A 23,731-nucleotide genomic window follows, 5' to 3' on the forward strand; every position below is an offset into this window, starting at 1 on the left:
GCCCTAGAGGGAGAAACAGTCTGCCTAGCCTCCCCTGTTTCCATCATTGCTTCCCAAAACATTCATGAAATGCGTCCAGCTGAAAGACTCCCTTTCACCCAGAGTCACCCACTCTCCTCTCCACAAACCCCCCGCGGCCCCCTCGACCTGCACAGTTTCACTCTTTAAAGAAAAACAGAAAAAGCGCACAGGCTGACAGTTTTTCAGCTCTGAGGTTATTCGCATTCTGCACGTACGCAGAGCCGAAGAAGTGACCTCCCACAAGGTTCACTCCCCCACCGCAAGAAATCCAAAACCCCCTTCTCTTCAGCAATAACTTTGACATGTGAACTGTGCTCAGTGTTTTGGGAGATGTGACACAGTGAGGTAGAATTACTTGGAATGCCGACGAATGCAGTCCTCCAGAAAATTTCTTCCCCTGTCCGCCACCATCATCTGCTGAAACACAGCGGAACATTGTGTCAGAGCATTGGCGGGAAACGTGTTCTTACCCTGCAATTCTTTCCTATAACACCACAACACTGACCACAGCTTCAATCCAGAAAGTTAAAATGAAAAATAGGCCTTCAAATTTACGTGTTCTTCATTTTGACCCCGAACATCAAAGCATCAAAAATGATCATTAATCATCGCATTGCAGTAAAAAAGGATTTAAGAATACCAGTAAATATTTTTCTTTGACTAACATGAACAAACAGCTGGTGGTGGGAGATGAAAACTCACGCAAAGTAAGTAAATTATCCCCAGTCACATAGTAAAAGGAGAGCGGTGACGTTTCCAACATTAGTCGAGGAATACTCACTCTCCCTTCTCTATATTCACATACTTTTTATTAACTGCTACTGCTGTTATTTGTCTGCTTAATTGCTCATAGCACCCAAAACATTTGTTTGTCTTCTGCCCATTTAAAGGTCTAAAGCTCTACTAAACTTCTGTGCTGAATCTGTAATGTAGTTGCGTACGCCATTGTGAGCAATAATACTTGTTTGTGCATTAGTGGGTCCACATCAGCGAGGAGGAGGCATGAGACGAGGAAGTATGGCTGCTGAATCTGCTGAGGTAGAGGTTGGGGGACTTTTCCAAACTGCTTCAGCCTAGAGAAACGTGGATTAGAAAGTGCACATCTGATATTTTCAGCAGCTGTAAAGCAGTCTAGACTAGTTGTATCTAGTTGCGGTCTACAACCATTTACCTCATACCAGAGTGCACACAGTGGCCCGCATTTATCAAACGTGCATACGGCATTGGCATTTATCAATCTGAGCGTGGGCGTACGATACACCCAAATCCCATGTCAGGTCTGAGATTGTACGCTGTCACAAGTTATCAACTCAGCATGGAATCCCTGTGCAGCTCAAATCTGGCAGTGTTTGATAAGTTATGACTGTAAAAGATTAACATCACACTAAACCTCTGACAATTCTTATGAACTACATTGCTCTTTAAATGATGTTGATCAGTGTGAGCTTACAGCAGATTTCCTTGTTATTGTCATGAGGGCCAGTGACCCTCATTTATCAAACTTGCGCTGAAACTGGGTGCTGAAATCATCTTACGACAATTACACGTGTGATTTATGAAACGTTAACCCCTGACCGATCAAGGTATATGAATGAGCAGCTGGTCATAAATGTGGCTGCAAAAAGAAAATTATTTAAATAACACGCTCCTAAATATTCATGGTTCAGCCGGCCTCATCTAAGGGGTTTACAACCTGCCTCTCTTATGTTTCAAGTCGCTGGGTCAGAGAAGTAAAGGAAAATGTAATACTTGTTTTTTTTTTTTCCAGCCTGAAAAGTGACATTTCCACGCATGGAAGGAAATCATACTGCTTTATTCTCAAATTACAGTAGAGTCAATATTCTTTACATTTGGGTTTTGAAAACGTAGTCAGGATGCTGTTTTTGCTCAGTTGGTGGAGCAGGCACCTATATGATCAGGCTATACTTCTATAGTATCGTATTTGACTTTTCAGTGTCCGTTTAATCTCTTTTTCAGCCCATTTTGCCTGAGGTATTGAAGCTGCCTGATAATTACGCACACGTTGATATAAGGCGTTAATCAGTTTAGGGTCGATAGACTGTAGAAAGAATTAGACAAACCCTGTGTGACGTCAGCCGTCTGCTTACAATAGGCGGACTCAAACAGCTTTTGAAGCCAATCCGCGGCGGCTTCCATACTGAAATCGCGGTCTCAGCCGAACTTTATTTAAACCTAACAACCCGCTCATTAAGCACGACTTCCTGTCAGCTAACTGGCTAGCATTCTGGTTGACAGAAACGTAGCTTCTGCCTGTCGAGCTATCTGTCAATCAAATGAGATGCACTAATAAGTCTGCAGTGAGGTTTTTCCTAAATATAATCTAAACCATTGTGGCACAAAAGGTGTCCAGACGGGACCTCCGTGTTCCTGCAGCCAGCCTCAATTGGACACTTGTGGTATTGCAATTTTTTTGCACTTCCGCATTGGCTCCATTTTTCAGGACCTTAGGTTGCCGCTCATTTAGGTCACATCCCTCTTCTTCACACAAGCACATGCACTTGCAGCTGATTTCATCCTATAGGCATTCCTATTAATTTCTCAGAGTGAGAATGCCTGCTCTGTGCAGTTTGCTCTTATTTTGTATCTGAATGTTGAGAAATGCTTTCTGCTGAAAGAGCTAGGACAGAACTTTATTTTAGTTTGAGGCCACACTGGAGAAAGCTTGTATCTTTGTCATGTTTAACAGCTCAAGCCCATCTCCACAGATGATCGAAATGTTGAACTGCTTATTTTCATGTCAGAGTAATAATTACGGATTCATAATTATTTCCCTGATCACCATAAAGTTTGTGCATGACATCTCTTATAAATAATGTGGCACAATCACAACCAACTCTCTGCACTTTTAGAACTATTAGCTCCTTTTTTTCACTCAAACTGTGCATGACTGTTTATGCAAGGGTTTTGAATGAGATGTAAAGAGGCTGATTATAGGGGCAAAATGTTCCCAAATTAATGCATTGTTGCTCACTTAACTACACACAGTGGCCACTAACATCTGTGGTTCTTTTTATTTGCATGTTTGTTTTAAGAGGACTTTAGCTGCCTTTACAAGACTGGGCAGCAAAGGAGAGACAGCAAATAAGAGGCAAAAGAACAGGGGAAGCCGTGCACTAGACACTGCCGGATCAGGATTAAAATCTACAGTTGGTGCATACAGAGCAGCTCCAGCATCTGAGCTAAAACAGTACCCTGATTTCAAAATATTTTCAACAGACTATAAGCTAAAGGCTATGGAGTTATTTTTAGTGCTGAGTTTCACCACTCAGACCAGTCAACTATAGTTTAGTTTAGTTTAGTTTATTTATCAAGGGACAGTGTGCAATGACATTGATCAAAGAAAATGAAAACATGGTTGCACCAGATTTAGTTAAAACCTTTTACTGAATATATATATATATAATTGTGAATTTATTTCTTTTTTTATTAGAATACTATTCTGCTATTAATTACTTCAGACAGTATTGAAGGTCACTTGTAGCATACAGGTACAAACACTGATGATGGTGGATCTAATTAATCATGTGCAGTTGTTCAAACAGTATGAAACAACAGCTCATCTGTGACTTTTGTGCTATCAACACATCAGTCGACCTTGTCAGGACGGAAATACAAGCTGAAACGTTAAAAATAAAATCAGATTAAACTTCAGGTTAGGGTAGTGTAAAGGTTAAGGTACAGATTAGGATGTTTTGTAAAGCCAGTAAAAGAAGGGAAAAGGCTTGTACTCAATGAAAAATTCTAACGCAGCTAATGTTGCAAAGGCTAACGCTAATAAGCTACATTAACTATGTACGTAAGGTAGCTGAAGACTAAATTTTTTACAGTTTCGTGATTTCATAAACCCATATCTTATACACATAGGCTGTGTCCGAAACCACACACTCGTTCCTTACTCCCTATCCACTCTATAGTGAGCAGCATAAAGTGGACTATATAGTAGACTCAACTGCAAAACACAAAAATGATTTTGGACACTACTCCGGCCTCGGGCGATGACATCATCGCTGTCTCACAATTTAAACGTTTAGCAGCAACAGCTCATAAATTCCCTTGACAACGGCTGAGGATTGAAATTAACGGGAGAATTTCAATGAAAACTGCTACAAAATGTAACGTATTTTCACAAAAAATAAATATTCTAATAGATAAAAAAGTTGTCTCTATAGTGACAAAATAATATATATGTTTTGTGTGTATTATCCCTTATTTTTGCAAAAAGATGATGGTCACTTGTCTTGTAATCATCATAGGGGGAAAAAGTTACTCTGTTTTGAATCCTTAACATTTTCTTACAGATTGGTAAAACCAACAAACAGAAAAGCATTTAAAAATGTTTTTATATATGTTCCTGTGCTCATCTCGTTTGTCCGTCATGTTTGAGAGCAGCAACCGCGATGCATGATGGTAAATATTGCTGGGCTAGTGACCATCGGTTGTTCACTACTTTTCACAATGCATTGTGGGATAGAATGAGTGCACTATATAGTGAATAACAATGCTCACTCAGAATTTGGACACCACTACAAAATGGCGTGTTCACTATATAGTGCACTATATAGTGAATAGGGAGTGATTTCAGACACAGCCATAGAATTGCTGCAAAGCTAAAGCTAATGAAACTACATGTTAGCTTATGCTACATTTGCTAAAGCTAACAGCTTGTTAGCTACATGTTTATGTTAACTACATAGCTACCATAGCTGTCTAAGCATAAGCTATGTTTGCTAAAGCTCATGTTGCTAAAGCTAATGTAGCTGAATTGGTGTAAGTGATCACATTAGTTACATAGATAGCACAGCTAAGTTAGCATTTACTATCAAGATTAGGAGATAATTAAATATAAATATGTGGAAAAATTGACTGTTTATATCATGATCATGACTACCTTTAAACTATGACTTACCATGGGAGTCTTCCTTACAATACATAGACTGGTTTTACAATTTTACATATCTTGTGTAGTTTTTCAAGTCTTCCCAACCTATGTGATGTATTTATTTTCACTGTACACCGGCCTTCAAGGCCCTAAACTGGTCCGGCACCTAGATGATGTTCAGTCATTATCATGATTTGTATTTACATGCGGCACCCCTGTGTGTATATTTGTTAATTTGCTGATGTCTTTTTGACTAATTTTCACAGGTTCAGCAAGTGAAAAGCTGCTGTGGTTAATAAGCACACTCTGCATGACTTTTACTAGAGAAATAAACCAAAGTCATTGCTCAGCACTATTGTAATCCCAATCCTCCTTTCAAAAATGACTTAACTGTGTCCAAACACAGCTGAAATAGCTGTGATTTGTGTTTGGCTGAAGTGTAACATATTCCAGAGTTTTTTAGAGTGATGTTCCACCAAATCTTTCCCCTTCTCTGAACCCCCCTCTGTGGAATAATGTCACAGACATAAACACTAAGCAGAACCTATAAAAATGTTCCAGTTGACATTATAATCAAGTCGTGCCACCTCTAAAGTTTGGTATCCTGCTATAAACTTTGAATTTCAACACATTACTGACATGTAGCAATTACTGACCCTTTGGAGTGCAGCCTCATGCAAACATCATAAAGACATGTGAAGTGACCCCTTCAATAAACAACAACCCGGCTCATTATTACAGGGCGGGACGGTTAGTGATTGTTGTTTTGGGGGTGCTGGGGTTTTGTTTTGGAGCGAAGGCAAGGAGAGGAGCTTTGATATAAAAACAATGTACAGTTTCTTTTGCCACATTTCTGTCCTATAACAAACAATTCCTTTCAGGAAAGTGCAGGAGGAAGTGAACCATAATGGTCAGTATGAGAACATAGCACGCATGTGGTATTTGTTTCTAGATGGGAGTTCACTCATGGTTAAAAACAGTCATTTTAATGTGTTTTACTGGCCATTTGTGTTTGATATATAGACCCTGATTAATCCTGTCTCCTATGATTTTTACCTCCGCCAAAGAGGTTATGTGATCGGATGGGTTTGTTCATTTGTTAGTTTGTTCGTTTGTTAGCAACATAACTCAAAAAGTTGAGGACGGATTTTGATGAAATTTTCGGGAAATGTCAGAAATGGCATAAGGAAGAGCTGATTAGATTTTTGGACTGATCTGGATTACTGTCTGGATTCAGACGGTGATCCAGAGATGGCAGACATGAGTAACTTCAATCCCAGCAGCATTTTGGGTGTGTTTCCATTCAAAGTTTTGGAGTTTATAGAGTTTGAAAGATGCACGCCTGGTCGAGGAGACAAGTTGGAACGTAACAGAGAGAAAGACAGCGAATTGTAGCGAGAATACTCACAGTGCTGGGAGGAATAGAGGAATATTCACCCTCTGCCATGACTTCCAGTCGTCTAGTGAGACCATGGGTTGATTCGAAAAGATATACATCAGCCCATAACAAGATAATCCGACCAATTTTGGGCCTGATTTCATTCTTCCAGCCAAAGTCAGCAAAGGCCTGATTACCTGGTGATTATCTTGCCAGATTTTGCTTTGGTTGGAGGAGTTTTAGGAGTGCTTTTACCCTCTTTCTACCCTCTCCTTTTTTGTTGTCATTCCCTGTTGTCAGGATGGGGACCTGTTATTTATCAATCTTAATTTATAATTCAGTTTATATTGATAATTATCATAGTTTTTATTCATATTTTAATAAGTTAAATGTAGCATTAAAAATCCAACAATATGATACAATCATCGCATCACAGTACAGGATAGTCTGCCATGATACAGAAAGGTATGGTACGTTACGATATACTATACAATATGACCATTGAAATAGAGGCACAAACTGGAGTGCTTCTGGTGTCCCTTGAACCACTGGTGCTCCTGGAAGGAAAAGATTCAACCATAAAACACTGGCAAAAATAATCCAGGTCCGGGCACTCAAGATGGTTTGAAAAAAATACAAAAGCTCTTTTATTCAAAGGGTTTGAAATATTAGAAATACACCAACGCCTATTGGCTCGCGCCTTCTTCAGGGTGTAGTGACACACTGAGATGAAGAGAGTAATTATTGATGCAGTCACCACAGATGTATGCAGGGGAAAGCATGCAAAACCTTTTTCTCTAGCTTCTAGGGGCAACAAAAGGAACACATCAAATACAGTTAAAAAAAAATACACAACCACACATGATATTCCTTCTTAGGAAACTAACAGTAAAACACTACATTCAAAAGAGACCCATAGTATCAATGTAAATCCTACCATTAATCAGCAATTGGTGATTGAGTATGAGAAAAAGAAGGGTTATTTCAGTAAATGATATCAACCTAAGGTGATTCAACCACAAAGGCAAGAAGATCAATGGTATTTAAGGATAAAGTAATGTGGAAAAGCATTTGCCCCCTCTCTGATTCTTGATGTTTTTGCATATTTATCACACTTATAACACAATTTTTATATTTTACAGCAACAACCCAAGTAAATACAAAATGCAATGTCTAAATGATTATTTAATTTTTTAAGAGGGGGAAAAAATCCAAATCTATCTGGGCCTGTGTAAAAAAATAATTGCCCCCCTTGTTAAATCATGAGTTAACTGTGATTAACCACATTTCTTGGAAAGCTGAGTTCAATTTCACTGGCCACACCCAGGCCTGATTACCGCCAGATTTTTTGAATGAAGAAATCCCTTAAATAGAAGCGGTCAGACAAAGTGAAGTAGGCCACAAGATCTCACAAAGAAACGCATCATGCCATGATCCAAAGAAATTCAAGAACAAATGAGAAACAAAGTGATTGAAATCTATCAGTCTGGAAAAGGTTACAAAGCCATTTCTAAGGCTTTGGGACTCCAGCGAACCACAGTCAGAGCCATTATCCACAATTGGAGAAAACTGGGACCAGTGGTGAGCCTTCCCAGGAGTGGTCGCCCAACCAAAATTACCCCAAGAGTGCAACGATGACTCATCCAGGAGGTCACAAGAGAACCTAGAACGACATCCAAATAACTGCAGGCCTCACTTGCCTCAGTTAAGGTCAGAGTTCATGACTCAACCATAAGAAAGACACTGGGCAAAAATGGCACCCATGGGAGAGTTCCAAGGCCAAAACCTCTGCTGATTAAAAGAACACAAAGGCTCATCTCACATTTGGCAAAAACATCTTGAGGACCCTCAAGACTTTTGGAGGAATAATCTGTGGACAACAAGACGAGACAAAAAAATGAACTTTTTGGACGGTGTGTGGCCCGTTACATCTGGCGTAAAAATAACACAGCATTTGATAAAAAGAACATCATACCAACAGTCAAACATGGTGGTGGCAGTGTGATGGTCTGGGGCTGCTTTGCTGCTTTAGGACCTGGACCACTTGCTGTGATTGATGGAACAATGAATTCTGCTGTCTACCAGAAAATCCTGAAGGCCAACATCCGGCTATCAGTTCATGCCCTCAAGCTCAAGCGCTCTTGGGTTATACAGCAGGACAATGACCTGAAATGTACCAGCAAGTACATCGGAGTGGCCAAGTCAAAGTCTGGACTTTAATCCAATAGATATGCTGTGGTGTGACCTTAAACGGGCAGTTTATGCTAGAAAACCCCCTAAAATGGCTGAGTTAAAACAAACCTGTGAAGAAGAGTGGGCCAAAATTCCTCCACAGTGATGTGAAAGGCTCATCAATAGTTACCACAAACGCATGACTTTAGTTATTGCTGCCAAGGGTGGCACAACCAGTCATTAGGTTCAGGGGGCAATTACTTTTTCACACAGGGCCAGATAGATTTGGATTCCCCCCCCCCCTAAAAAATTAACCATTCAGACACCGCATTTTGTATTCACTTGGGGTGTCTTTGTGAAATATAGAAATTGGTTTTATGATCTGAAACATTTAAGTGTGATAAAAATGCAAAAAACCCAGGAATCAGAAAGGGGGAAAATACTTTTTTGTATAAAAAATGAAGAGAGGTCAAATTCCTCGTTTCGGACAGGGAATTGAGTGCCCTTAAGGGAATGAATCCAGTAGGCCTCTCTCTGTTTAAGGTGTTTTATTTTGTTTCCATCAGAGCTAATGACTGATACCTGATACTTTCGGAGTTGTATCACAACCATGTTTGGCCTTCACATAGTGTTTGTCCTTTAGCCTCCTCTTAGTGAGGCCTACATAGAAACCGCCTCAAATACATTTAAGTCGACGAACCACATGAGTGGTATTGTAATTTATGAAGTTGATGAAAAGGTAGATTTTGTTACAAAACACATATTTGAAGGTAACAGTTTTCACCATATTCTCTCAATTATTACATTTACCACAACAAAAATTAGCCCCTTACATAGTTAAATGCATGTACACACATGCTGCTGTTCTGCCCCGTTAATTCCATTGTCTACAGCATTTGCAGCATTCACAGTGACTGCTAAGCGTAGCTCTTAAACATGCAGAGTAAAAAGCATTTATCTCTGCTGGTTATAAATCACCTGAAATCAGTTCTTCTTTGGTGCTCTGGCACTCAAATGGGATGTAACTGTTTTTTGGCTGGTAAGAAGATAGGAATTCTGGGAAAATCAAGATTGTCTTTAGGCCTAATGGATCTAATTTGTGCAAGTGCTGGCATACTTGCCAATGCTGCATTTCAGGCCTTATCACTGACATTTCCAACAATAGTATCAGTATCTGAATAGCTCTAGCTCCCTGCAGAGAGATGATTCTGCAGAGAGCTGACTGACTATATTTAAATCACTCACATTCTTCTGCTGCACTCCCTTATTTTCCAATCAGAACAACAGAGCTTGGCATGCTTTAACTCAAGCAAAGACAAAAACTCCCTCTTTTCTTGCCAAACCTAGAAAGCAAATTAGATTACAGTTGTATGTCTCCTACAAATAACTCACAACCTCATTCATCTTTTTATAAATCAGTTGTGGTGGACATTCAGAGTGACATTGAAGTACTTTCCTGTAGGTCCGACACCTTTAAGAGGTCATCCATCTAATACAGTGTCACAGATAGCGGCCTGTGCTCAGACGATAAGGGACCACTGGCACCACTCTTGTGTAATCTAGACAGGAGCCTCTTTGAGATGAACATACAAGTGTCTCTGAGAAGCAGACACATCTGATTTGTTTTGAAAAGGGAGGGAGTAAATTGGGTTATTTCTCAGTGTATTTGTGCAAGTAACATGAGAACGTTGGAAACTTTCAAAGAAGTGATATAACTGAAAGACAGGATGACCTGCAGATGAGTGCTGCTTTAAACTGTTTAACAAAAAGGAACTCACAATATCAGATTCTTTCATAAAGAAAAAGGCAAAAATAATGCTGGGATGGTGAAATTAAACTGGATACATTTCAGATCACAGGCATAAAAGGTCATTTAAAATAAGCATTAACCTAAAAGTTAATGTAAATGCCCCTTGCTATTAACGTAAATGTGCTTTTATGCTGTGAAATGACATTTTGTTGTTAAAAAGAGAGGATGAATAGCAACAGGCATACCAGACAAAGTCTAGCTGTGTCCTCTAGACAGCTGTGGCTAGACACATAATCCTCAATATTGATCACAGATCAAGATCACATTAGGTCTACTGGACAGACTGGCACATTACCAGATTGGCAAGTCATGACAACAAAGTAAACACAGAGGGATCAGAGAGCACGTTCCTTCAGGAGGAGAAAACCCTCTTGACTTTTAGAGCTACAGTGTGTGCACATTTTTAAAAGAAAGCCATGCTAAGTTAAGTCATTTGACATCAGGACTATTTTAGCCATCAAAACGTATTAACAAGTGTCAAGGAATTTTAGAACTGCTGCTGGCTAATTTTGCTACATTTGCCACGTCTTGCAAAGCTTGCATTGGCCAGATTCCATGTCTGTCTAAAACATGTGTGCCTGACCAGTGAGCGCTAGCTTAGTTGAACTACAAGCCGATAAACAATGGCGGCCTGTGTAGCTATTAGCTCGGATGTAGTTATAGCGGCAGTTTTTCATTAGAATTATTTCTTTATTACAAGAGGAGAAAAAACACACTGAAAGGTTTTCATTGTGGAAAAGGTGTTCCCCTCCCAACTGGCTCCACCTTTTGTAAACGACAGTAGCTGCCTGTCAAACTTACATGATGTAGTTTAATCACCAGAGCTGCACATGCCCACTACCTCATTATGTCTTGCCACTCTGATTGGCCTGTAATGAATGCTACAGACAGAATGTTCAACCAGTTAGCCTCTGAGAATTTTTTAAAGGTTCTGCCCTTCCCAAACACTTTGTGGTGGTTCCCTAGATGGACGTGAAATGCAATGGATATGTCAAACATTCCGTCTGGCTTGTCAGGTTAAGCTGTTCCACCATTTTCTAGTCTTGAAGGTAATATATAACTACCAACTGACTGAAGCTACATGTTTAGTGGAACTTTATGGGTTGGTTTAATACTCCTAGTGATGTTCTGGCTCTTGCTGCCCATGAGTCTACATAGTTGACTTGTGGCGGCGAATAAAATGGGATAGTAGGGTTTAACGGTTTCTTGACTGAATGCATATCCTTTCGTTAGCGCCAAGTATCTTGTGTTTATTTGAAATTTTAAAAAAAAAATCCCTTTTGGAAACCCATTAAAAGGTAAACTGTGGGGCCAAAAGTAGGTAGAAATGCAAACAAAGTATATGGCCACTTGCACTTACTGCTTTGGCTCATTTTCATATTGAAATTAATTTATTTTGCCATATAGTTTGAAGCCCCTGAAGGTCAACATATATAAACTGTGTTATAAAGAGCCCACTACTGAGTATTAGTCCAATGGAGAAGCTCACAGAGGGATGTAGAAAAGGGCACCTTTAGTTTTATCTATTTAGAGTGTTACAGACAACAAACGGTTAATCCTGGTAGGAATCCTGGCATTGACTCTATCCTGAGTGGATGCCAGTTCAAGAGTGTGTCTGTGGTCTGAAACAGTGGCCTTGGCACGGTGCATCTGGGTAATCATCTGAATCCACAGTGAATATGTAATATTTCATAATCATTGCTAGGAATAAGAGAGCAAGCAATTACCATCACTGACATCATGGCCAATTAAGATATAATCTTTTATATCCACTGTGTCAGAGAAATCACAGAATAGTCAGAGTAATCATTGATTTCCATGATGAACTAAAGTGAACAAAGACGGATCCATCATAATCCACCCAACTTTTTAGGTCTCCACGTCTGGAGCTCTTGCTCATGTCCTCCAGTAAAAAAAACATTTTGCAACCATATTTCTGACATAAAATGTTGCACGCTTCCCTGTCAGACAAGCTACCCATAATTCAGCTCTCAGCCCATCCACCCCTCGCTTTCACGCCATCCCACTTCAAGCCCTCTCTTCTTGGCATCCCTTCACGCCAGACCAAAACAATTTAGAAATAAGCTATTTGAGTTTGTAGGGATACATTTTCAGATGTTTTTGTATTCTGCTTTTGTAGTGGGCTGTGATTGTCTGTCAGAGTTTCCCCACTCACTGAGAGAGAAACAGTGCTGGGACTGACCACGCGACTGAAAATACCTTTTAGACTTGGAACGTCTGCGTTTGGCATGTTGTCTTGTTGACTGAAATGTTATATTTAAATCTTGTTATCCTAAGTGACAGTTTTACATCCTTGTGTTGTGCCTGCTTTATTTCATTTTCACTGTAAAAAGGAGAGACAAAAACTCAAATTAACACTAATGTCTCTATATTCTCAGTTCTTCAATGGATTAGGACCCAAAAGTGGATCACACAGCTGTTTTTGGTGGGTTGTAGAATGGTGGGGTGAAGTAGTTCTGTCCCTGACTCTCTCTGCAGGTGGATTGCAGTGCAAAGGAGGAAAGACTGGAAATTTCAGGTCAGGTATGGGTGCATTAGCTGCCGACTCCAGGCCAGCGCCAGGCCCATGCCCAAGGTATCCTCCCTAGCTAACCCCTGACATCTGGCCCAGCCCACTTGGTCCTGGGAACCCAGTATACGGTGAGCTGGATCAATCCAAGAAGGTAGTAGTAGGAGTATCAGCCATACTACACATGTGGTACCAGACCTTAAGGGTGAAGAGGAAGCTGAGCTGGAGGGCAAGTTTTGAATGTATTGGTCTGTCTTTGTTCCATCTCTAATCAATGGTCATGAGCTTTGGGTAGAGACCAGAAGAATGAGATTGTGGATACAAGCAGTCAAATAAGTTTCTTAGCTTCATGTTGTGTTCACACAAGACACAAGGAAAATCATTTGCATAAATTAAACACATGTAAAGTCAATGAAAAAACACACCTTGGGTGGTGCAAATGCAGCAGATGTGTGGCGTGAATTAAGCGAGAAATTCATGCTGTGTTCAACACGCCATTTGCTTATTAACAAGAATTGAAAAAAGCTGAATTCAAGTGACTCACTCCCACTCGATGGCCAATCAGCATGCAGATACATCACCAGAGGATCTCCAAAGGACCAGCCTTGGGGGATGGAGGTTCATTCAACCAGAAATTGGAGAAGAAACTTGTGGTGCCTGCCTGTGGCCACCCCGAGCTACACGACACAACATGACTGTTATACTGGCACAGGAATAAAAAGGAGCTCATTTTGAGGAAAGTGAGTGTTTGTGTGTGGAGGTCTTCTGGGCACGTCAAACTGCTAGGAGACGTTGAAGCAGGTCTAGAATTCACTGGAGGAATTGTATATCCCATCCAGCCTGGGAATCCCCCAGGAGGAGCTAAAAAACATTGTTGGGGCAAGGGATGTCGGAATTCACTTTCTTAGTCTACTGCCACCATGACCCGGACCTGGATAAGCCGAAGAAGTGAATTGACTGTAGTTCTTTTTTCCCCAAAAAGTGAAACATTTTGCAGTTTGTTCCTTCATTTTTCAAAAACTGTTTTAATCTTTATAAAAGAAGGCTGCAGGCGGAGCACAACACAAATCTTGTGGGAATGTGAAGTTTTTCCGTTGCTGCAGGTGGAAGCAGAGGGCCAAAAAACTCAGTGATTTATGCTTCTGTGTAACAGTGGTTCTCAAATGGTGCGGCACTGGTGTGCCTTGAGCCAAGTTATGCTTTAGCAATTTATACAACCATACAATATTACTGCAACTTTCCAATGACTTAAGTTTGGTCAGGACCAGTTTGTCAAGAAACACACACAATTTGCAGTCATAAATAGTTTTCCCTTTATTGGCAGTTGTAAATTTGCACTTATTGCTGTTATTCATAAGTGGCTGTTCTAGGAAGGAGGAGCTGGGGTGGAGGAGGGTTGTAAAAATGGTTTGGAGAGGAAACAACAAAGCATAGCCAGGTTAGAGCAGTTTAAATATGGCAGCATAAGTGCAATTAGCCAATAGCGTGCTTAAAAGCAAATCAGCTGACGAGGGCTTGCGAGAGATCAGCTAATCTCATATACATATAGCAGTGCTATGGCAGTGGTCTGCCTGAACTAATGCTATACACATTTACTGGAGCGTGTTTTAAATAGGCAGTTTTATATAGATATGGATTTGGTGTGCCTTGAAGTTTTGGCTTGAGCTTAGGTGTGCCTTGGGCAAAAGATTGAAAACCTCTGCTGTATAGTAACATCTGTGTAGTACCAAGCATACTGTATAATGCCTACAATGATGTAACTATCAAATGACACCCATGAATATTGTGCAAATGATTCAAACAGACACAGTATAATTCACAGAACACCCAAACAGCCTTACATGGGACTTTATTGTGCACTTCATGATGTGCAGCTACACCATATGTAGTGTCACACGTGTGACTTTTAATACGGTCAGAATTAATCAGGATTACTTAAGAATTATTGGTCCTTATTCAAAAAGGGACACACAAAAAAATCATCTAAATTCTGGACCTTTCCTGGGGTGGAAGGAGGAGGGAGTCTTTCTTCTTTCCAACCCTCTGAACCCCCGGGCTACAGGCTTACAGAGACACTACAGCCCATGTGGTCAGGAGAGGTCATCGCCCCTCTCACTTTTCATCTCCTCCTGCCAATCCGTGTGCTGCACCTATAGCTGAGCTCTCTGAATCTGTTCATCATGTGGGATTGTGAGTGTCAATGGGCCAAATATTACATAATTATTTGTTCCTGTAACACAAAACTGGAACTAGAAATGAAGCATAACATTTTCATGTGGAGCAAAAAAGTCCAATAAAATAATCATCCATCTACAGCATGTTTGTCAGGGACGCACACAGGCACTCCTAATATCCAGTTAGACAAGCATCCAACAGTTCCTAGAAAACAGATGTCAACAGGATGTCGAATGTGCGGGCGTGCTCGCCTTGACTCTGCAAGTTCCCTCACAACAGCTATCAGCTGGTTTGCAGGAGGACACATCCGGTATACCCCTGTGTGGGACTCCACTCAGCAGCAGAGTGGGTTCAGGGGGCCGTTCAGGACAGAGTGAGAGGTCCTGGAAGACGGCATGAGCTGGAGCGGAGGTGCGGATCATAAAGAATAACAAAGTGGGGATAAAGGGTGCTTATAGAAATGCTGGGGCTAACACGAGGTTCCGGAGACACCGTTTACTCAGCCTGCCAGCATTAGAGGACTTGGACCGCTTTTCCTCTCTTCCTTCTTCTCCTGTGTGAGGATGAAAAAAAGAGAAGATGCAGAAGCTGTTCGTGTTTGGATTGTTTGTGCAAAGGCTTGGTATCCTCCCCACAGAGAAATAAATGTGACACTTTCAAACCAAGTTGGCAATATTTGAGATTTTCTGCATACCAGTGCTTCATGCCTCCCTCCGCACACTTGAACTGATGCTCAGAGAAAGCAATGCGATGCCACCGATGACAACAAACATGAATTACGGCATTAAGTCTTTGCAGGGTGATCTCATAGCGTTATGTAAGACGGTGGTGCCCGTGCCAGACCCACAGACAGTTGAGTGCAAGCGAGACATTCAGGTGCATGCTGCTGAGCACGCAGCTCTCCTCTTCGCCTGCCTTACTTGGAAATACTTGATGGAGCGTTCTCAAATTGATTACCCCAATAACAACCCAGAGCCAGGCTTTAAAAACACTTGGGGTAGTAAAATGTTTTTTGGGATCATTAATACTTAACTATAAAACAAAATCATAATGAGCTGATACGCTACAGTAGCACCCATGGATTACATAAATCAGTTCAGGCAGAGAGGGAGTTAACACATCAATACGGCGTACCTTTATATGAACTAGACTGAGGCAGAGCTCACACTGCAAGCTCGGCTTTCAAACTATATGTACTAACAATTACATGTTAGTACATATTCTGCCTCTTACACAGTCATATTCAGGAATATGAGGCCTGACTTGCTTAAATAAAGATAAATTAGGTGATTATGAGTCATAAAAGATTTGATGTAGGTTTAATTTGTGGTTTGATTTTCCTTTTGTGGTTGTCTGGAAAAGAGCTGTGAAAAGTGAGAAACATTACACCAAAGAGCATTTAGACCAAGAGTCCAAAAAGCTGTTGGATAAAATGTGGAAGTGACATGATAGGCTAAGTACGGTGGCCCTGAAGGCCAACAGGAAATAAATATTTCAAAAGCGCAAAATATATTTCAGAAAACACAAAAACATTTCACAATACACAAAAACATTTCACAATACACCGAAACATTTCACAATACACGGAAACATTTCACAATACACGGAAACATTTCACAATACACAAAAACATTTCACAATACACAAATACATTTCACAATACACAAAAACATTTCACAATACACAAATACATTTCACAATACACAAAAACATTTCACAATACACAAAAACATTTCACAAAACACAAAAACATTTCACAATACACGAAAACATTTCACAACACACAATAACATTTCACCGATCGCAAAATACATTTCACAAAATGCAAAAACATTTCACAATACACAAAAACATTTCACAATACACAAAAACATTTCACAATACACCGAAACATTTCACAATACACGGAAACATTTCACAATACACAAAAACATTTCACAAAACGCAAAAACATTTCACAATACACAAAAACATTTCACAATACACAAAAACATTTCACAATACACAAAAACATTTCACAATACACAAAAACATTTCACAATACACAATAACATTTCACAATACACAAAAACATTTCACAATACACAATAACATTTCACAATACACAAAAACATTTCACAAAACGCAAAAACATTTCACAATACACAAAAACATTTCACAATACACAAAAACATTTCACAATACACAAAAACATTTCACAATACACAAAAACATTTCACAAAACGCAAAAACATTTCACAATACACAAAAACATTTCACAATACACAAAAACATTTCACAATACACAATAACATTTCACCGATCGCAAAATACATTTCACGAAACCAGAAAGGGTAGGACCATGGTGCTTGTTTGTGATTGGCTAAACCCAAGTCTCTCCGGCATCAGTCATTTAACATTTCCTGTTTACACTTCTTACCGCAATGGCTGAGCCTACGCGAAATTTGAAGTGTCTACCGGCATGGAAGAGGAACTTGAGTTGATAGCGGAATACTTCAACAAGGGAAATACATATAGTGTGATTCTTGATAAGCTCTCCTCGTATCATGACATACACATTTCAGTTGGAAGCCTAAAATCGCGCTGAAAGTGTCGTGCCAAAAGAAGTACCCCCGGTAGGATTTGCATCTCCCTGCCGCCTTTGCCGAAGGAGCTGACTATCGACTACCAGGCGTAGATTTCGCCTCAGTGAATAAAAATGACAATAAAAGAATGTATAAAGCAGAAGATTAGTTTTGATCATCTGTTTTATTCATCATTATCGTGTTTTTGTCAGTAATATCTTTTAAAATAAGATCTTTTAAGTAAACGTTTTAATACTGCAGCTTGGTGCACACTCATTACGCCGAACTGAGAACGCATCTTTTTCCTCCTGCGTCCTGTCACTGTATTTTGGCGGCGTGTTGGTCATCAAATCTGGGTCCACGCTGCTGTACATGAGTAACAGACATATTTGCTTCATAACTTTTATCATCTTCTATTAGCGCTGTTTAGCGTCAAGCCGCTGACATGCACTCACCACTTCCCACTTCCGCCTCAAGGTATTTCAAAATAAAGGTCCTGCATAGCCATTTCACTAAATATTAACTTGTCTATTGACCAGTCTGAACAAGATTTATGTACAGAGAGATCAATTTCAGACCATTTATTTCAACACATCGTCCAATTCGACTGCATCCCACTCTAAACAAGTGTTTCACTGTGTAAAGAACTGTAAAAAACAAAGGAACATTTAATTGCGATCTTATTTTAAAAGATATTACTGACAAAAACATGATAATGATGAATAAAACAGATGATCAAAACTAATCTTCTGCTTTATACATTCTTTTATTGTCATTTTTATTCACTGAGGCGAAATCTACGCCTGATAGTCGATAGTCAGCTCCTTCGGCAAAGGCGGCAGGGGGATGCAAATCCTACCGGGGGTACTTCTTTTGGCACGACACTTTCAGCGCGATTTTAGGCTTCCAACTGAAATGTGTATGTCATGATACGAGGAGAGCTTATCAAGAATCACACTATATGTATTTCCCTTGTTGAAGTTTTCCGCTATCAACTCAAGTTCCTCTTCCATGCCGGTAGACACTTCAAATTTTGCGTTGGCTCAGCCATTGCGGTAAGAAGTGTAAACAGGAAATGATAAATGACTGATGCCGGACAGACTTGGGTTTAGCCAATCACAAACAAGCACCATTGTCCTACCCTTTCCGGTTTCGTGAAATGTATTTTGCGATCGGTGAAATGTTTTTGTGTTTTGTGAAATGTATTTGTGTATTGTGAAATGTTTTTGTGTTTTGTGAAATGTTTTTGCGATCAGTGAAATGTTTTTGTGTATTGTGAAATGTTTTTGTGTTTTGTGAAATGTTTTTGTGTATTGTGAAATGTTTTTGTGTTTTGTGAAATGTTTTTGTGTATTGTGAAATGTTTTTGTGTATTGTGAAATGTTTTTGTGTATTGTGAAATGTATTTTGTGTATTGTGAAATGTTTTTGTGTATTGTGAAATGTTTTTGTGTATTGTGAAATGTATTTTGCGATCGGTGAAATGTTTTTGTGTAATGTGAAATGTATTTTGCGATCAGTGAAATGTTTTTGTGTATTGTGAAATGTTTTTGTGTTTTGTGAAATGTTTTTGTGTTTTGTGAAATGTTTCCGTGTATTGTGAAATGTTTTTGTGTATTGTGAAATGTATTTTGTGTATTGTGAAATGTTTTTGTGTATTGTGAAATGTTTTTGTGTATTGTGAAATGTATTTTGCGATCGGTGAAATGTATTTGTGTATTGTGAAATGTTTCCGTGTATTGTGAAATGTTTTTGTGTTTTCTGAAATATATTTTGCGCTTTTGAAATATTTATTTCCTGTTGGCCTTCAGGGCCACCACAGCTTAGCCTTATCTTTATAATACAGTATATATCAGAGAATCCTTAAATAAATTTTAACAGATTAGCTTGATTTTTAGTGGAACCTAGAGTGCCATCATAATCTTAAAATTAGAAGAAAAGATATCACGGTATCATCCTCTTCTTTCTACTTCTGCGGTAACAGGTCACATGACACGCCCTCTTTGCATGCTGATTGATTGAATGCATTCATCTTACTGGCCACAGGCTTTTCACCAAGGGCAAAGCACCGAGTTGCAGCAAAAAAAAAAAAAAAAAAAAAATTAGCATCCCTTGAAGTTACAATATTTGAAGTCCTTCCACTGAAAAGTATGCACTGATTAAAAACACGAAGATTTACAGATTTTAAAAGCAGGCCTGATGCAAATACTGATGTTGAAAGTATCAATCAAATGCTGATGTTTTCTTTATAATTTCTTTTGGTGTAACATTTCTACAATACCAATATTTTCTCTCATGTTTGACCACAAAAAAGTGCAGAGTCTGGTCGATAATAAATCTGAATCAGCTGTTAGATCCTAAAGCGATGCACTGGTGCATTCCTGTAGGCAGGAAGGAGATTTGACACAACCCCAGTCATGCTCTGGATGTTCTTGCGTATTACTAGGAATAAGGGAAAATAATCTGTTGAAAAAATAACAAATTCTTTACCTTTAGGGCAGAGTAAGAGGTGGATGTGGCGAGTGAGCATGGCCTAGGGTACCTTCCAGGAAGGTAGTAGGGTTGCCATGAGCCCCTGGTCATGATGTTGATGTCCCAAGGGCTCAAAAAGTGCCAACAGTCTCTGGGCATAGTACAAGGGGTGAAAAGGCCTGGACAAAAGAGATTTCACAGAGCAGTTTAAACAACCATTTTTCCTTGGAGCTCCCCCTAACTTCAGGGGTGTCCAAACTCTGATACCCACAAGGCAAGTTATGTGACATTAATTAAGTCAGAAGCAGAATAAAGGAGATGCTGGGGTGGAGGAGGGTTGCAAGAGCAGTTTGCAGAGAGAGCGGCAGAGCCTGGCAAGGCAAGAGCAGTTTGGATATGGCAGCATAAGAGCGACTGGCCAATAGTGTGCTTTGGGCAAATCAGCTGGCCGTCAACTGATGAGGGCTTGCATTAGACCAGCTGATCAGGGCAGAGCTTGACTCTGTAGACTGCCTAAACTAACACTAAAAGCTTGATTTAATGGCTAACAAGGAAAATAGACAATCAATTTTGGTTTTTGGGGATGCCAATCAGATTTCAGGTCCTGTTTGGTCCTAGCTGTCACTGTCTCAGCCCCTGGGATATTATTGGTGCTGCTATTTTCCAAAACTCATCAGGGAGTTAGGAAACAAGATGTTCTTTTTTGATTGCTAATATTTTTAATTTGTACAGTGTTGTTTTAGTTTAGTCACAAAAAAACATATCAATTAATTCTTCTTGTTGAGATGTTTGTTTACAGAATTAGAATGGTAGCACAGTCTTGTGCTGAAACTGTGAAGTACAATACTATCAAACAGTCAGTAAGTGCAAATCTAAAATTGGCAGCCTCATAGCAAACAAAACCTAGCCCAATGTTAATCGTGGCCCCACTAGATATTTCCAAGACATGTAGATTTGCATTGCTCAGCTTCATCCCCCTCCTCTGTCTACTTCCTGTTTTGAAATCAGGACTTTGTTCAAAAGTGTACTGTTTAAAGCCATTAAAAGAAGCAGTCTTGGGTAATGAAGGCAGTGATCCCACAATGCTTTGCAAGTAACTCCCAGCACAAACCAGGAAGAAAACTTTTAACACCTTATCTCCCACGTCATGGGAAACTCATCAGTGAAACAAAACGTTGGTTTACTGTTTAGTGAGTACATCTTATGGAGTTCAGTTTTTGGTGAAGAGTCCTCAGGAAGTAAACAGATATGGGCAGAGCTTTATTTAAATCACTTTATCTAACATCCCTGTGAACAGTGCAGTTTGAATCACCCAATCAGAATGATTTTAATCAGACTGAGGGGAAATCCCCAAGGTAACCGTGGCTACTGTTCAGATAGCTTGGATCACTAAAGCAAGGATGGTACTCTGGTATGAATGACAGCCAGCGAGTTAGATTTCTGCACATGCACACAGGTCGCTTTGGTTTTGTCCATCAGATCCTTTACTGTGACTGAGAGACACCAAAAATTAAAGAAGCATCTACAATCCCTCTCCTCACCCCCACCTTCATCCTCAGTCCAGGCCCCATCACTGTGAGCAGAGCTGGGGGAGACAGGAGTCGGGGTGTCTGCTCCAATTCTCCAAACTGGGATCACATAGCAGAGGAGAACCCATTAAGCCAGTCCTGGACTTTGGCTGACTCCCCAGCAGCATAACCCCCATCTCTCGCTCCCTCCCAATTCTCTCTCACTTCTCTCTTTTACTCCTCCCACGCACACTCCCACCCCCCGCCGGCTTGGGTGCCAGGAATTAAGACGTATGGGCCTCTGCAGAGAGCCGCCTCCAAGGTAGCACTTCTCTCCTCTGCCAGCAAAAATAAGACATTCTGCTCCCTCTCTCTCACTCTCAACACAAGTCCCTCTGCATCACAGTGGTCAGAGGGCTGCCAGGAGCTGCAGCCAACATCTACACTCCGCTTCACCCCCCCCTTTTCCCCCACATCGCCCTGTGTCTCTGACAGAAATTTACTTTGCCCCAGGACATTTTGGCAGATAAAAGCCTGCCAGTTCTGGAGGCAGTGTGTGATCTCCGAGACAGGTTAGCTGTAGCACTGGAGCAGACCACTTGTTGCGTTTATTGTTGTTAGAGTTGAAGTAGTGAATTACATTGGCACAGACCATTTCGGCTGTTTGAAAACAGATAAAACAAGTCCAAGACTGCATTTTGAAAAAAGAAACAGCAAAAATATTTTGTTTGGTTCAACTCTGTGAGTGAAAACACAGGTTTTGGACTCTCAAACTCGGTTGTGGGGACTAAAGTCTGGCTAAAAGACTTTTGAAATCTTGTTTTAAATGGGACAGACCTGACACAAGGCTAGAAAAATCATAGATTTGATGGTTTTGTTACTTAAGAGTGCAGAGAGAAACCAAATGACCAAAGCAGCATACCACACACAAAAAGACTTATCATTTATCATTCTCAAACCTTGAAATCTTTCAACAATTGAATCTGCACTGAGTACCCCAAAATGACAAAGTGAAAGCAGAACCCCAGAGATGTTCACGTCTCCCCAGAAATGTTCTAGGATTCAAGTCAGGGCATTAGCAAGGGCTGTGATTGGACCGCTCAAAACGTCATTTCTGGCAGTTGCTTTTTCTGGTTTTTCTTCCTGCAACACTGCCATTCTTAAAGCGGTGCAAGACTGAAACCACAGTCACACCCCCCTAGCGGCATGGCGGTGAATTGCAGAGCGATGCGTTCCCTAGACGCAGAATTTTGAACGCTCAACGACAGCGTCGAGGTGACTGCGTATGACGCAGAAGCATGAATCAGGCTTTGGGGTCACTGACATGTTGGAACATTTGGCCCAGTCTGAGGTCCTAATAGCAGCAGAACAGATTTCCATTGAGGATATCTCTGTACTTTGCTTCATTCGGCTTTCCCTCAACACTGACCAGTCTCCCAGTTCCTGCTGCTGAAAAACACCCCCACAGCATGATGCTGCCACCACCATGCTTCACTGCTGGGATGTTATTGGGAAGGTGATGACCAGTTCCTGGTTTACCTCCAGACATAATGTTTAGAATCAAGGCCAAACAGTTCAATCTTGGTTTCATCAGACCAGAGAATCTTTTTTCTTTTAGTCGTAAACCAAATTAAGAACTGACAAAGAACTGTTAGTTTGTCCACAGGTTGAAGTTAGCCCAGATGACCATGTACCATCACTGTAAACGTTACCTTGTCTCTCCAATTTCCCAGCAACTCTGATTTGTATCAACTTGTCGTCCTCAGTTCTCTTTTTATCATAAATTATAAAACTATAATGTCAATAATGCATGGGTCCTTGTTGTGCTTATAAAGAGCTCATGTGAACAGGTTTCTGTCATTCCAAGTCAGAATTTCAGTTTTGAACTTTAATTTGAGTTTGGGTCTACAAAAACAGTTAACTGGACAGGTCAGGCTTGGAGAGAATGAGTGTAGGCTCTGGGTTTGGGTTTGACTGTATTTTTTTTTTTTTTTTGTTTGTTTGTTTGTTTGTTTGTTTGTTTGTTTTTTTAGGGCCTGTTCTGCATTTCATCTGGTGCGTTTCCACTTGGTTTAGAAGTTTGGCATTGTTTGTTACAATGAACCATGACCTTGCTTGAGTTTTCACAGCTAATGTCCATCTAGCCTTGCTTGTTGTCATGTGAATTATGGCTCAGGTAAGAGATCAGATCATTTGGCTCAG

Source organism: Cheilinus undulatus, linkage group 18, assembly GCF_018320785.1.
Source record: "Cheilinus undulatus linkage group 18, ASM1832078v1, whole genome shotgun sequence".
Classification (NCBI taxonomy): domain Eukaryota; kingdom Metazoa; phylum Chordata; class Actinopteri; order Labriformes; family Labridae; genus Cheilinus; species Cheilinus undulatus.